The sequence below is a fragment of the Pinus tabuliformis genome, chromosome X (assembly GCF_031772625.1).
Source record: "Pinus tabuliformis cultivar Carrire ecotype Pingquan chromosome X, CPIR1, whole genome shotgun sequence".
Taxonomy (NCBI): Eukaryota; Viridiplantae; Streptophyta; class Pinopsida; order Pinales; family Pinaceae; genus Pinus; species Pinus tabuliformis.
The window spans coordinates 1,273,531,507-1,273,545,746 of record NC_142308.1 but is presented as its reverse complement, the minus strand read 5'-3'; the positions used below and the strand labels follow the sequence as shown (position 1 = coordinate 1,273,545,746).

Genomic DNA, 14,240 nt, shown 5'->3' with positions numbered 1-14,240 from the left:
CTGGTTGTAGCCAAGAATTTTATGTGGAAAGGCAAGAAGCAAAGAACTTACAAGACCATGTTGATGTACAAGAAAATGTTGTTGTTGCTGGAGGTATAATGTCCCTTTATGAAGGGCACTTATACGATGGTGATAATGAAAATGTGAGTGAGACACAGTTCAGTCATGAACCAACTGTCAATATCATGGAGGTTGTCACACCCACTGAACCACCTGCCAATTCTGCATGTGATATTCCATATGAGGTAGTTGATGAAGCGAATGAAAATGCAAACTTGATTTCAAATGATAATGCAACATGATTAAACAATGAGAAATTGAGCATGCCAACCTAGGTAATCCCACCATCATGGTTAGTAGAGGCCATGATGAATATCAACACGCATAATGTGTCTAACAACAATGAGGAAAGTATGGACATGCCTTCACGACCATCAAAGTTGAAGATTGAACTTGTTCATTATTTTGTGGACAATGGCTCACTGGAAGAGGAGCATGTTCATCATGAATTACCTAAAGAAGCCAACAATGGGGGCCAACTAGTTGTACTGGAGGTTGAAAGACAAGTGTTAGGTCATGGGGTGCATGGGATAAAAAATCAATGAATACTTGGTGCATTCCTAAAGCTACCAGTAGAGAAAGTGAAGGCCTCATCAAGGCACTCAACTACAAATTGTCTTCGTTTGGGGAGGAGTTCACAGATTCTCACATCTAAATATTATATGAAATTATTGTTTGGGTCTAAACATAGAAAACTTAAATTCAGGAAACTAAAAGGAGAAAGGAGTTGGCCAAGGAAAAGAGAGCTGCAGGGATTGCAGCAATAGAAGCTTGATCAAAGGAAAGGTTGGAGAGACAAAAAGAAAGGGAAGATAAGGAACATAAAAAACAATTGGAAAGGAAAGAGAGGGAGGTAAGAAATGTTCAAGAAGTGTTAGAAAGGGGAGGAGAGGTGACAAGTAGTGAAGTCTATGGTCCAAGCCAGTTTGAGGCAAATAAGATGATGTCCAACACACTGGACCACATTCCAGAGCACACACCATCATACCAAGAGTTGATTAGCATCTAAGTCCCTCGCTATCATCCAGGGGTTGTGCCCACCTCATATACCCCTACCAGTGCAGGTTTAAATCCTAAATTTGTTCATACGATACCTGCACTTAGTGTTGGGTTAGTAACACAAGTGGACACTTAGGCTACTCAGTCCCTCCATGGCTACAAGGAGAAAATTGGAGTCAAGCATATGGTAACATTCAAGCACATCTTAATCAGCCAATCTTGTGTAGTCCACCATACTTGGGTCAGGCAGGAGACTCAACAATTTTGGGCAAGCCAAGAAATGGAGGCCATTAATCATAGGGGTGGCATGAATTAATTTTTGTAACCACATCGCAATGTGAATTTTGTAAGGATGTGATATGTTGATTAGTTTCATAGTAAAAGCTAAACTTATACACAGTTAAGGATTATCCAGTTCATCAGATTGAGGATAGAAAATGTTAAAAATACCATTCTCTTCTACATAGTTGCATACATTTTTACCTGATTTGAGAATGTTTGTTATGATGTGTAGATAATTGAACCCTGTTTGAATAATTTAATCAAAATTGTATCAACGGAATTCAAGATCTGAACTATATTTAATTTCAATTGGAATTATGATCTAAAAATTAAATTTATTTCGATGTGAAGATCCAACTACAACAAGTATGACCATGATAATCATACAGAAAATAGTAATTACTTGATAAAAGACAACATAATGAAGAAGGAAAATAAGTGAACTTAAATCAAAAGTAGTTACCAATAGAAGATACTAATAACCAGCTAGAAACTGAGCATGAGGGGATTCAACAAGAGACAAAGAGATCTATAATATCTATCTAGTGGAAGAGATTTGTTCCTATTTCAAGAGAGGTTATATATTGACAGTTCCTATTTCAAGAGGTTATATATTGCACATATAAAGATAAAAAATTATCACACTGTAATTATGATCATTACAAACAAATTCACTGTTAAATAATAGGTAGAAGCTTCATTGTAGCTCTTTCCACCATGGGGACCCTCAACATTATGGACCGTTTTCATTTTCAAAGGAAGGATTTTCCCAAGAGCATGTGGTTGATAAGTGCAATGGAAGGCAACCCTTTGTCTCCTCGCAGATGGAGTAAACAAAAGAATCCATGTGTTCTCACTAAATGAAATTCAAGAGAAATAATAGAAAACAAAGATCAATCAAATCCAATTTGAAACAACATCACAAAGTAAATAGAACTAAATGAAGTTTGGATTGGGTAGATGCAATATTTATAAATGGACTCATGTATCTAACTATAAATCTAACAAATGAATAAGAGAGGTTATATATTGACAGTTCCTATTTCAAGATAGGATACATATTTCACATATAAAGATAAAAAATTATCATTGTAATTAGGATCATTACAAACATATTCACTTAATATCTATCTATAATATCTATACAGTGGAAGAGATTTGTTCCTATTTCAAGAGAGGATATATATTGCACATATAAAGATAAAAAATTATCACACTGTAATTAGGATCATTACAAACATATTCACTTAATATCTATCTGTAATACCTATACAATGTAAGAGATTTGTTCTTTTTTTCCCATGGAGAAACTTTCGTAATTTTCATTAATTTCAGAAAATTACATGTTGTAGATGCTTATAGCATATGTAGAAGTGTGGGCAGAGCCCCTTACAAAACAATACTCCATATGAAGTATTCCAGAAAAGCCCTCAGATAGGGCAGCAAACAAATGGGTATGAAAACCCCAGCAAATCTGCAGAAACAATGCCCAAAATAAAACCCCAAAAGGCCAATATTGAGCCCTGGAAACAGACCTATAGAGGATACCCATACCCATTACAAAAAACAGCAAATAAGAGCAGAGGTTCAGCACCAAGACCTAGCACCGAACCACCAAAAACAGATAAAAGCTCCTGAGGAGGGAAAACGAGAACAATGAGCTCTAGATCTGGTGGCCCAGACAAGTAGGAGAGGCATGAAATGAGGAAGAGAGCAGCCAGGGTAGCCACTCCTCCCCCGCCCCCTCAAAACTCTCCTCCTGAAGAAAATGAAATCAGAGGTAGAAACAAAACTACCCCATACTACCTTAGCAACCTGTTGAAACCCCAGCGAACGCAGTCTTGTTGCAGCGGCACGAAACAATGCAGAGACAGTCACCTCCACATCCTTGTTCCCTCAACGCTCCAAATAACAGCAGTGGATAAGCCAGAAAGTGTACAAAACAACACCATCTGTCGTAGCAAAGGAACCCATCCGGTCCCAACTAGAGCAGAGGCGAGACCAGGGGCAGAGGCGGCTAGGGTAGCCTCCTCACCCCCGTGTAGTGAAAAACCTAAATACCAAAAATTTCCCTGCTCCCACACCACAACTCAGATCAAAAATGCCAAAGGCCTCCTCCTTGGCTTGTCCGCCAAAGCAAAATGGCACAGAAGGGATTTGAGCTGCAGACCTTTGAAACCTTCAAATCGCAGAATCTTGCCTCCCTCCTGGATTTTCCACATAGGTTCTTCACACCCAGTTTTGGCAATGGCTTCTTCAGCCACGCAAACTTCCTCTTCACGCTTTGCTCAGATGGATAATATTGATAGCAAGCTGGATAGAGTAGCGGCCTCCCTTCTCATGCAGGTTCTGGACCAAAATGGTAGCACTTCATGTAGGGCAAAGGTAGGGATTCTCTGGTCCCGCAGCGGTAGCACCAGACTCACGCCACACAACACCACCAACAGCTTCCTTGCTCCTTACGCAGAGGCAAAGTCAACAATAGCCTTCATGCAAGCAACAGGGCCACGGCTTACTCCTCACGCTACAGTCAACGCAACCCTTCAACAGTTACGCAGAGGTCACGCCATGCAGTAGCGTTCTTTCTTCTCCAACACACAGATAGCAATGGAGTTCACGAGTTCATGCAGAGGGTTTGACAAACTCGCTCCGGTCTCCCCCTTCATAAGGGATTTGTTCTTATTTCAAGAGAGGATATATATTGACAGTTCCTATTTCAAGAGATTATATATATTGCACATATAAATATAAAAAATTATCACAATGTAATTAGGATCATTACAAACATATTTTCTTAATATCTATTTGTAATATCTATATAGTGGAAGCGATATGTTCCTATTTCAAGAGAGGATATATATTACACATATAAAGATAAAAATGTATCACACTGTAATTAGGATCATTACAAACATATTCACTCTTGAATAATAGGTAGAAGCTTCACTGTAGCTCTTTCCACCATGGGGACCCTCAGCATTATGGACCATTTTCATTTTCAAAGGAAGGATCTACCCTGGATTATCAATCAAATAATATCTCAGAAAAAAAAAACACATACAAATTGAATGAAATCCCAACAAGCAGTGGGCACTATCATGAGGCTAGTGAGGAACATTTGTTCACTTCGAAAATGAGAAATTTGAAGGTAGGTCATGTTCATAATACCATTGAAACAGTGGCAGATGTGACAATGTTAGATACTAACCCTAAATACCAAACTGATGAACAGGTTTTTAGAGATAATATGTCTATGTCTTTATTTAGCTAGTCAAAGTAGATCCACGAGCATCTACCCAACAAAAAATATCTACTCAATAAATAATGAAAATGATAATGTTGTACCCAAAACCCACAACCGAAAACCTAAAACCCAAAACACTCATTGAAAACCCACAACCCAAAACCCACAAAACAACTCAACTCATTGAAAACCCACAATTCTCAAAACCCACACAAAACCCACACAAAACCCACACAGCTGAAGCTAAATTTCAGAAAATTAGCCAAAACCCACAAAACCCAAAACCCACATAGGTGAAGGTCCACAACCCAAAACCCATAGAACTCAAAACCCACATAACTTGGTAGATTGATTGGGAGCCTGTGGTAGAGAAGGAAGGTGAACAAAAACATGTGGGAAACCATCATATTGACATTTAGCTCTCTGGAAACAATATTTTTTTCTCAATTTAGATACAGATTACAATTTGAATCGATTCAATTACCCAACACACTCTCAAGAATCTACTTGCATAATGACAAAAACACGAAATATACCGCAGAAATATGACTTGACTAGAACTTATGATATTAGATTGGGGTCAGCAGATGAGGACTATGAACTTGAGACGCTAGATGCTAAATTTAATAAAACTAACCAAAACCCACAAAACCTAAAACCCACACAGATGAAGGTGTTTAAAAACACATACACATGCAGAACAAAAGCACAGTAATCCAATTCGGCTAAATGTGTTAAAAAACACAAGTATTTAGGCTGGAAGGACAGTGTACTACCTTCCAGTCATCGTTTCATCATCTTTATCCATGCCAGCAAGCCATAGGAACCCTAGATGCTTGAAAAATAATAGCTCAGACTACAACAACCTGCAACAACCTACAAAAACCTGCAAGAAAACATCAAACATTGTTAGATATCCCAAAACTACAGAAAACATGTGAAATTCAACACTAAAGCTCCTTAATTTTCTTAAAAACCTGAAAAATCCCTTCAAAGCATGAAATGACCACATCCAACACCGAGTAGAGCTAAATCCGCTACACGGAGGAACACAGATGAATACCGAGCCCATACCACTAGACAGGGAAGAAAAACTATTTGAAAAAACAAGACAAACCAAATGAACGCAATCGAACAACCTCGAGCACAACCATCAAAACTGCTCCATAAACATCTGTGGTACAACATAATACATATACATACACAAAGTACAACACAACAATTACACATGTCACAATGCAACAACTACAAAATACACATAACAAAGTACCACATGTGCACAACACAACATGTACACAATACCACATGTACACAACACCACACATACACGACACTAACTTCAAAATGTGTACATAGCACCACATGTATACAACACCACCTACACAACGTGTACACAACAACACATGTACCACATGTGCATAGCACCACATGCACACAACACCACATGTACAACATGCACAATGCACCATATGTACACAACACTACACATACAACATGCACACAACACCACAGATACAACATGCACACAACACCATATGTACACAACACTGAATATACAACATGCACACAACACCATATGTACACAACATTGCATATACAACATGCACACAACACCATATGTACACAACATTGAATATACAACATGCACACAACACCATATGTACACAACATTGCATATACAACATGTACACAACACCGCCAACACAATCATGTACATAGTACCACATGTACGCAATGCCACAGGTACAACATGTATAACATATACATAAAAATAGTAATTCACATCCACAGACCATATTGTCTCTACCAGGAAACCTTGCTTCTAGTGTCTTTCTATTGTCCATGCTTGCCTCAGCATGCTTCAGAGCACATTGCTTTCATTTCGTTGATGTATCATTTAGCATTACCTGTCCATAACATAACATAGGCAGAGTATAAACACATAACATTAATTCATATCCACACGATACTAACTTGATAGATTTGTCAAGGCTACTCTAGCCACTTGATTCCTCATAAACTAAGAAACTCTTCATTCCATTCACCTGCACAACCAATCATTCCTCCACAAGCATGATCCATGGCGACCCTATTAGAAAATGGCATACATACATATATATACATGTAAACACTAGCATAAACAATCATGATCCCTGATGACCCTGTTAGACAACAACATACATACATATATATACATGTAAACACTAACATAAAAAATCATGATATGAAGACCCTGTTAGAAAATGAAATACATACATACATGTACACATATATATACATAATCATAATCATGATCACAACATAATTACCAGATATCATAAGGTCAAGGTTAAGAGAACTCCTTTTTTTCATGCACAACATGCACATCATTGAGAACAACAGTTCCCAACACAAACAAGACATCTGACGCCTCAAATCCATTTACTTTACCTTTCATGTTGCCTTTCTCATGATTATCCTACCACCCTACATTTATCCCAATGTACTCGGCCAAACCAACGAGTTTTCATATTCTTGCCTTCAGCTACCCTTATACATGCATTGGGCTTCATTCAGGTCTTACGTTACATGTTGGGTTTCACTAATCTTTCTCCATGTTCCATTAACTTTCCTCTTTCCCCAACAAATTCCCAAGACCCTTAAAACATAAAAGGAAAGAACAAGAAACAACAAGAAGAAAACTTTGAAATACTAATAGCAATACGACACCAAAAATGAAGTGGTATGGCCATGCACTATACATAAATAGAACTAAAAATCAAGCACAACAAATTACAAATCACCGAAAGCACAAACTAGTAACAAACACCATGACTCAATCCTCATGGGTTCCCAATGCTTCTAAGGGAGAACTGAACCTGAGCCTTTTTCAAGATCTCATGGCAGTCTCTTTTGCCATGCAATCCCTTGTATCATAATGCCACAAACACAACTTTCATTGCATAAATAAACATAACAATATACCAATTACCTTACCTTTTTGTACCCAACACGCTGACCTGTAACTGAACACATGCATATATCGTCTCTCCAGGGGCTCAAATTCCTTTATGGATCTATCCATAACTGAAAAGAAAACTAATATACCTATCAAATACATGTTCATGAATATATCACATATCCACATAATGTCAGATAAAATCAAGGTGAAGAAGACTTCTTATATGCAAAGTACTCATTTGTTTGGAATTTTGGTTTCCAAACATAGCCAAAGGAATTCTCACCCGATTCCTTTATTTTACCTTTTCCTCGCTACAATTAAGTATTATTAGGTGTTATCACATCACCCATCTATTATTTATATAAACAAATCAATTGTTACCTTGTCATGCTAATACCAAGCATGTTCCCATACAATTGCTCACACATGTTATTCACATGTTCCAAAGATCAAGGTATTGTGTCTATTAATTTGAAATCAAACCTTACTAAGACTAACATCCATGTCATAATCAACAATAAAACCACATTCATTAGTCATAATACTACAATTAGCATCTACTTGCACTCAAGTGCATATAAGTTGTCTCAACACATATTGTGTTAGCACAATTGTCTTAAAATAATCATTCCTTCATGCAATCTTATAGACACCTACTCATATCATGCAATTAATCAAACATTCAAACAATTTGTAAAAATACCATGTTATATAAACGAAATAGATGAAATAATCAAACACATACCTCAATGTATCTCAAGGGAGGCTATCACATTTGCACAATTCATTCCAGATTATTACAACATAATATCACGAGTGTATTGATTCATACCTACATATCATAACCATAACTATCTGCACATACCAATCCAAATTAGTGTGATACCTATAACATCGAGATATTAGATGCAATGACCATAATCATCATGAATATGACCACAAGGAATATAACAAGTTACTATCATTCATGACTATCCAATACATGTGCATATGACCGCACTAATTAACTAACATCTATCATGCATGTAATCATGACAACAATAGAATGACATGCATGCATATAGCCACAATGCATATAACAACCATTAACCATCATACCTATATGCCAAACATACAAACCTATATGATGATCTATTGTTACCCTAATGTCCAGTGTTGTAAGCTCGCTCTCATGATATGCATCTCCTACTCTATCTCAGCCAACATATGAACATCATGATGACACAAACTTCAACAATGACTATCACAATGCATGCATAATAATCACATAGACAATTAACATGCATGTAGGACAAACACATTCCACCCATCCAATCCAAGTGTTTGAACCTGAAAGCTACAATACCAATATGTAATGTACTCCTCCCACATTTACCCAGTTTCACCAACCTGTCTGGGTAAACATGAGCTGAGGTATACTATGACATGACCCAAACTCCTAGGTCCCATTAAGGAAGTGGGGCCAACTTCTAATGACAAATGAAGCTTTCATAACATCCTACACGTGCTACAGGACACTCAGGGGCTGAGAAACCATCCCAGGTGGCCAAACCCTGAGATAGACCCATCCTTCTTTGACTTGGACCCTCAATCGCACCCAGAACAAGGCCTACATGCGGTTGGAAGCCTTCAACTACATGCACAAGCTTGCATCCATGCAGTTGTAATCCAAACTTTCCATTTAGGAGCATGTGGTCCCAAATTTTGAGCCTGAATTCCATGTCAGCCTCCAAACCACTACCCAAGACTTCTTGCAACTTATTATATGCATAAATGATATAACAAAAAGCTAAACATTCAAACTTGAGTCAAATAATTGACATAACCAGGCCTAACCATGACAGTAATTTCATCAAACATATTGAGAACATGTAATCTACAGGTCATGAATGCATATATGAATATATGGGTTTCATTCTTATTTTAGAATCATCAAGAAGTTCGAATTACCTCTCATAATAGATGCAATTACATTTGTTAGCTCATGCATTCATTAACCAGTCATAAAAAAATCAATCATATTAAGAGACATAGCTAGAACTTGTTATGAAACCATGCTTATAACTAGCATATAACCAAAATAATAACCATTATAGAACAACCATCAAGGCCACATAATAAGAAGTACAAATACTCGTGAAATACAAGAGGAAAAGATCTATTATTAACATATGCAAAATCTAACCAAGTCAGGAAATTCCATGTACCACCTGACCATAGATTGAGCTGAACTAAACATTCTTTACAATTCAAATCTCATCAAACGATTATGCTTGTGAGAAGAAATGATGAATAATGTGGATCAACATGCCAATACATAGACCATGATTCCCCAATTCATAGTAGAATATGGGTATAATAACAATCGAAAACAGATTGTCTACACTCAACCTCCTAGGGTGGTTGCAATTTCTATTTCTCGTTGTGTATAAGAGGAAATGGATATGACAATTGGAGAAGATGTCAGTTATATCATTTGGTTTGAATATTGTAGTGGTCCAAAGACTATTTTAAAGTATTTGATAGATGGTATGCTTCTCATAGAAGCAATGACTGGTCCACTTTTAGAGTGTTACATAGTAATTATCCTAGATGAAGCACATGAAATGAATTTAGCTATAGATGTTATTTTTTGATTACTGAAGGAAGTTTTAAAGAATAGACATTATTTAAAGCTTGTTGTTATGACTACTACATTAGAGGTAGAAAAATTTCAAGCATATTTCAATGGTATACCTATTATGAAAGTTCAAAGAAGGTTACATCGAGTTGAGATGTTCTTTACTCAAGAACCTAAAAAATATTAATTAGAAGTAGTAATTAGAATGGTTTTTCAAATACACATACATGAACCACCTAAGGACATTCTTATTTTCCTCACCTGGGAGGAGGAGATAAAAGATGCTTGTAAAAAAAATGGAAAATAGGAATAGAATTTGGGTGATCAGACTGGGCCTCTAAAACTTGTTCCTTTATATTTGACCCTTACTCCAACTATGTAGAAATATATATTTGAGCTAGCTCCACCACCCAAAATGGATGGTGGTCATCCTAAAATAAAATTAGTGGTATCCACTAAAATTGCAGAAATGCCACTAAATATTTATGTCATAGTGCATGTGATCAATCATGGTTATTCAAATAGAAAGTATATAACCCTCGAGTGTGTGTAGACTCATTACTTGTTTCTCCTATATCAAGAGCAAGTGCTCATTAGAGAGAAGGTTGAGTTGGATGTACACAACCTAGAAAATGTTTTATATTTTATATAGAGATGAGTTTTCTAAATGACCTTCAACCATAGAAACATTAAGAAGATAATTATTCATAGGATTTTGATTTCACCTAAAGAAATTTATTACAGTTTGAATTTCATAATTTCCAGGTATCTAAAGAAGGTGATAGTCCTTGCAATGTTGTTTTTGGTGGTTAGTGGGGTCAAACCGTGACACTTCTCCTTTGAAAGGGCCAGTCGTGTAGCTTAGTGTGAAGATGTAAGCATTGGAGAGTGACAAAGAGTTTATGAAACAAAGCATTGATTCCATGAAAAGAAGGAAAGAAGAATTGGCATTACTCAAGGACATATCTCAATGATTTCATGAATTGAAACCACTATCCGCGCACCCTAAAGTGGTCAAAATTCCAACCCCATAAGAGATGCATTAGTTTTAAATTTCATGAAGGGAATTATATCATTTAACATTTTGAGAAGTAATATGCACGAGAGCATGGATGTTGGTTCATGCAACAATGTGGACCTATCACATGTGTTGGAGAAGACATCAAGCATTTGGGTTCCTAGTTAGCGCTTCAAATTGCGACACCCATAATGAAATTGATGTAGCACATTCATTGAATAAAAATACATTTATTCCGTGATACCCACCTACCATGTACATAAGGCCTTTACTATTTATTTGACTATCAATTTTAAAATGAGGCAAGGCATTATTCACTTTGATATTTATTGTTCTTGCAATTATTTCTGGAAGTTACTAGGAAGGTGAAGTATGTCTTCATCAATAATTCATCTGAATTCGAGGCCAAGCTTGCGTGGATAATAATTGTTAGAACTAGAATTGCACCTAAATTGGAACTAGTAAAAAAAATATTATTAAAATTTGGTGGACCAAACAATACATACAATTTCAAATTTTGATGTGTGTGTATACACCAAATATGCACAATTATCTCATATATATGGCACACAAAGGTGGAATACCAAAATTTCACCAAGATATAAGTTTTAAGATACATATCATTGAAGTTTTGAAAGAAAATGCATAAACATTACAACACTAAATGGCACAATGTTGAGTTAGATATAAAGAGTAAGCTTCCTTTGTTGATCTTAGTTTTCACTATTGATGGGGTGTGCTAGTAAAATGTTTACTACTTGAATCTCCTCAGTGCCTACTTTGCATGCCAAAGTCAAGATCAACTCATTCATCATTGCGCTCACCGTAAATCTAAATACAACTTAAGGAGTATATTTCTCTACAGTCTAACCCCCCCATTTATCTTATTCTTTCCTAATTCTCTTAAAATAGTTCCTCGACAAGATGTGCCTCTCAAGAGCCTTAATTTTCATCCACTCTCATCAATGGAAAAAACAAACCCCCTTGCCTCTCTTCAATGGTAGCTTGGGATTGTCCTTGGCCTTTTGTTCTAAGGGTTATGCAGATTGAAGATGGATGGATAACTCAAATAAACAAGCAAAAGGAGCATGTACCTTTCTTGGGCGTAGTAGTAGCCTAGAGATTCTAGGCCTAAGTCATGTCCAATATCTTATAAGGATGCAGTGATGCACTTGATTAAGAGATGTGCCTTTCAATTGAGCAATTTCATAGCCATATGAAATTTTTAGTAGCCAAAGTATGGGGTTAGTCCCAAAATGAAGATTTATTATGCGAGTGTCAAAATGGTGACTACACAATTTGGAATATGTATGTAAGAAATGTGTTATGGAAAGCCAAGCTTAATGTGGTTTTCCTTCAGGAATTTAAGTTTGTTTATTTTTAGTTGTAGTGTTGGATGACCTATTATTGGAAGGGCATGTATTGGAATTTGGAGCACTCCCAAGGGAGTGGTGTGATGTTTGTAGATCTTTCTTCCTTTTTGCATAGTTTTATTGTTAAGCATGGTTTTGACACTTTGCACAAATATATGGGTGTCATTATTTTCATATATGACATGTTGTTGGGGTTTTGTTTCATTTGTGTCTATCTCGAGTTCCAACAATCATGGTCTTTGGGATTGGAGGGCTTCTACACTCTTAGCTACTGAATGAATCATTGGTGGGGATTTTGATATGGTTGAGTGATGAAGGGAGAAATATGGTGGTGTTGGTAGCATTATGTCAAGGTTGGAGAAGCAAGCATGGTCTTGATGCCAAGTTACTTTATAGATGTTTTACTCTAACTAGAGAAAGAGGGATATGGATTATAGGGTTTGGTTCATGTAGTGCAAATTATAATAAGGCATATATATGAAGTTAGGTTTGATTGAATGGATCTTATGGGCTAGATGATGGGTTGGCGTTCTTTGGGGAACTTCAGCTAGTCGATGTGTTGATCAATACTACAAAGGTTGATCATCCACCCGTTTAGACTACCATATCACTTAGTAATAAGGGTGATTCTCTTCCATTCGTTTTCAAGTTGAATGTTTTGAACCTAGATGATTGGAATCTGGATTAGGGCAAAAATTAACTCAAAAATATAAAAGTGCTTAGAATCATGCGAAACATGAATGAATACGTCCTTCTTGACGATATGATCCCAACGTAACTTGTTTCACTGAAAACCGAGTCTGGATGAGGGTGAAAAGCCCCGTTGTTCCTTTTCCTAACAACTAAAAAAATTGCAGAACCTGACAGAATGATGACATGGCAGTACAATCAGCATGATGGGAATATTTTTCTATTTTTTCCCAATGAGGTTGTGACAAGTATCACTTCAGGATTCACTAGTTTGGTTATGTGAAGGTGAAATTTCCTAATGTCCTCCAATGTGGAATTATGGGTTCATGATGAATATTATGTGGAAATTGTTTTTTTAGAAATATATATATAAACATTAATAATTTCGAACTATATCCAATGGCGCATTGAAACAATTGAATGACAAAGTTTTATTTGGGTGGCAAAATATATGAAGGGATGGGTGAAGGGTCGGTCGAACCTGTGACCTCCCCATCCCAACTCCGTTACATACCGTTGAAACAAGCAGTGGATTTATTAAATTGTTGCCACAACACTTTATTTAAGCCTACAACGAATTCCGATGGTGAAGCGGAGGGGGCTAGCCCCACGGGCCAGGCCCCTCACCATACGATCACAAAATATAACCATGGGCCAATGCTAAAGGATAAGTGCACTTAGAGTGCCACTAATCTATGTTTAAACTTAATTGATCCATCTCTTTAGTTGGAAGAAATTTTGGAGGTGCACCAATTTTGGTGGAATTTCGAAACTTGGCAGAAACTGGAGTCTTTCTAGTTTTAGCGGAGGTTTTCTAGGAAAAACTGGAGAAAACCATTGATTGCTCAGATTTCAATCAATTTTAGAAAATGAATAGTAAATTTTGGATTATTTTGATGCTCTGAAGACAATGGGACATGTTTCAGAGGCAATAGAATACTTTTACAAGTGATTTTTCCACAGGGAAGTTCAAGGAAGCCTAGGGCCACAAGGGAAGGAGGTAATGCCCAAAT

The 14,240-nt window shown here is 36.7% G+C and overlaps 1 pseudogene; it reads left to right on the top strand.

Moving 5' to 3' along the window:
• Positions 1-9,850: 9,850 nt before the first annotated feature.
• Positions 9,851-10,830, top strand: LOC149144634 (putative pre-mRNA-splicing factor ATP-dependent RNA helicase DEAH2 pseudogene; annotated as a pseudogene).
• Positions 10,831-14,240: the final 3,410 nt, after the last annotated feature.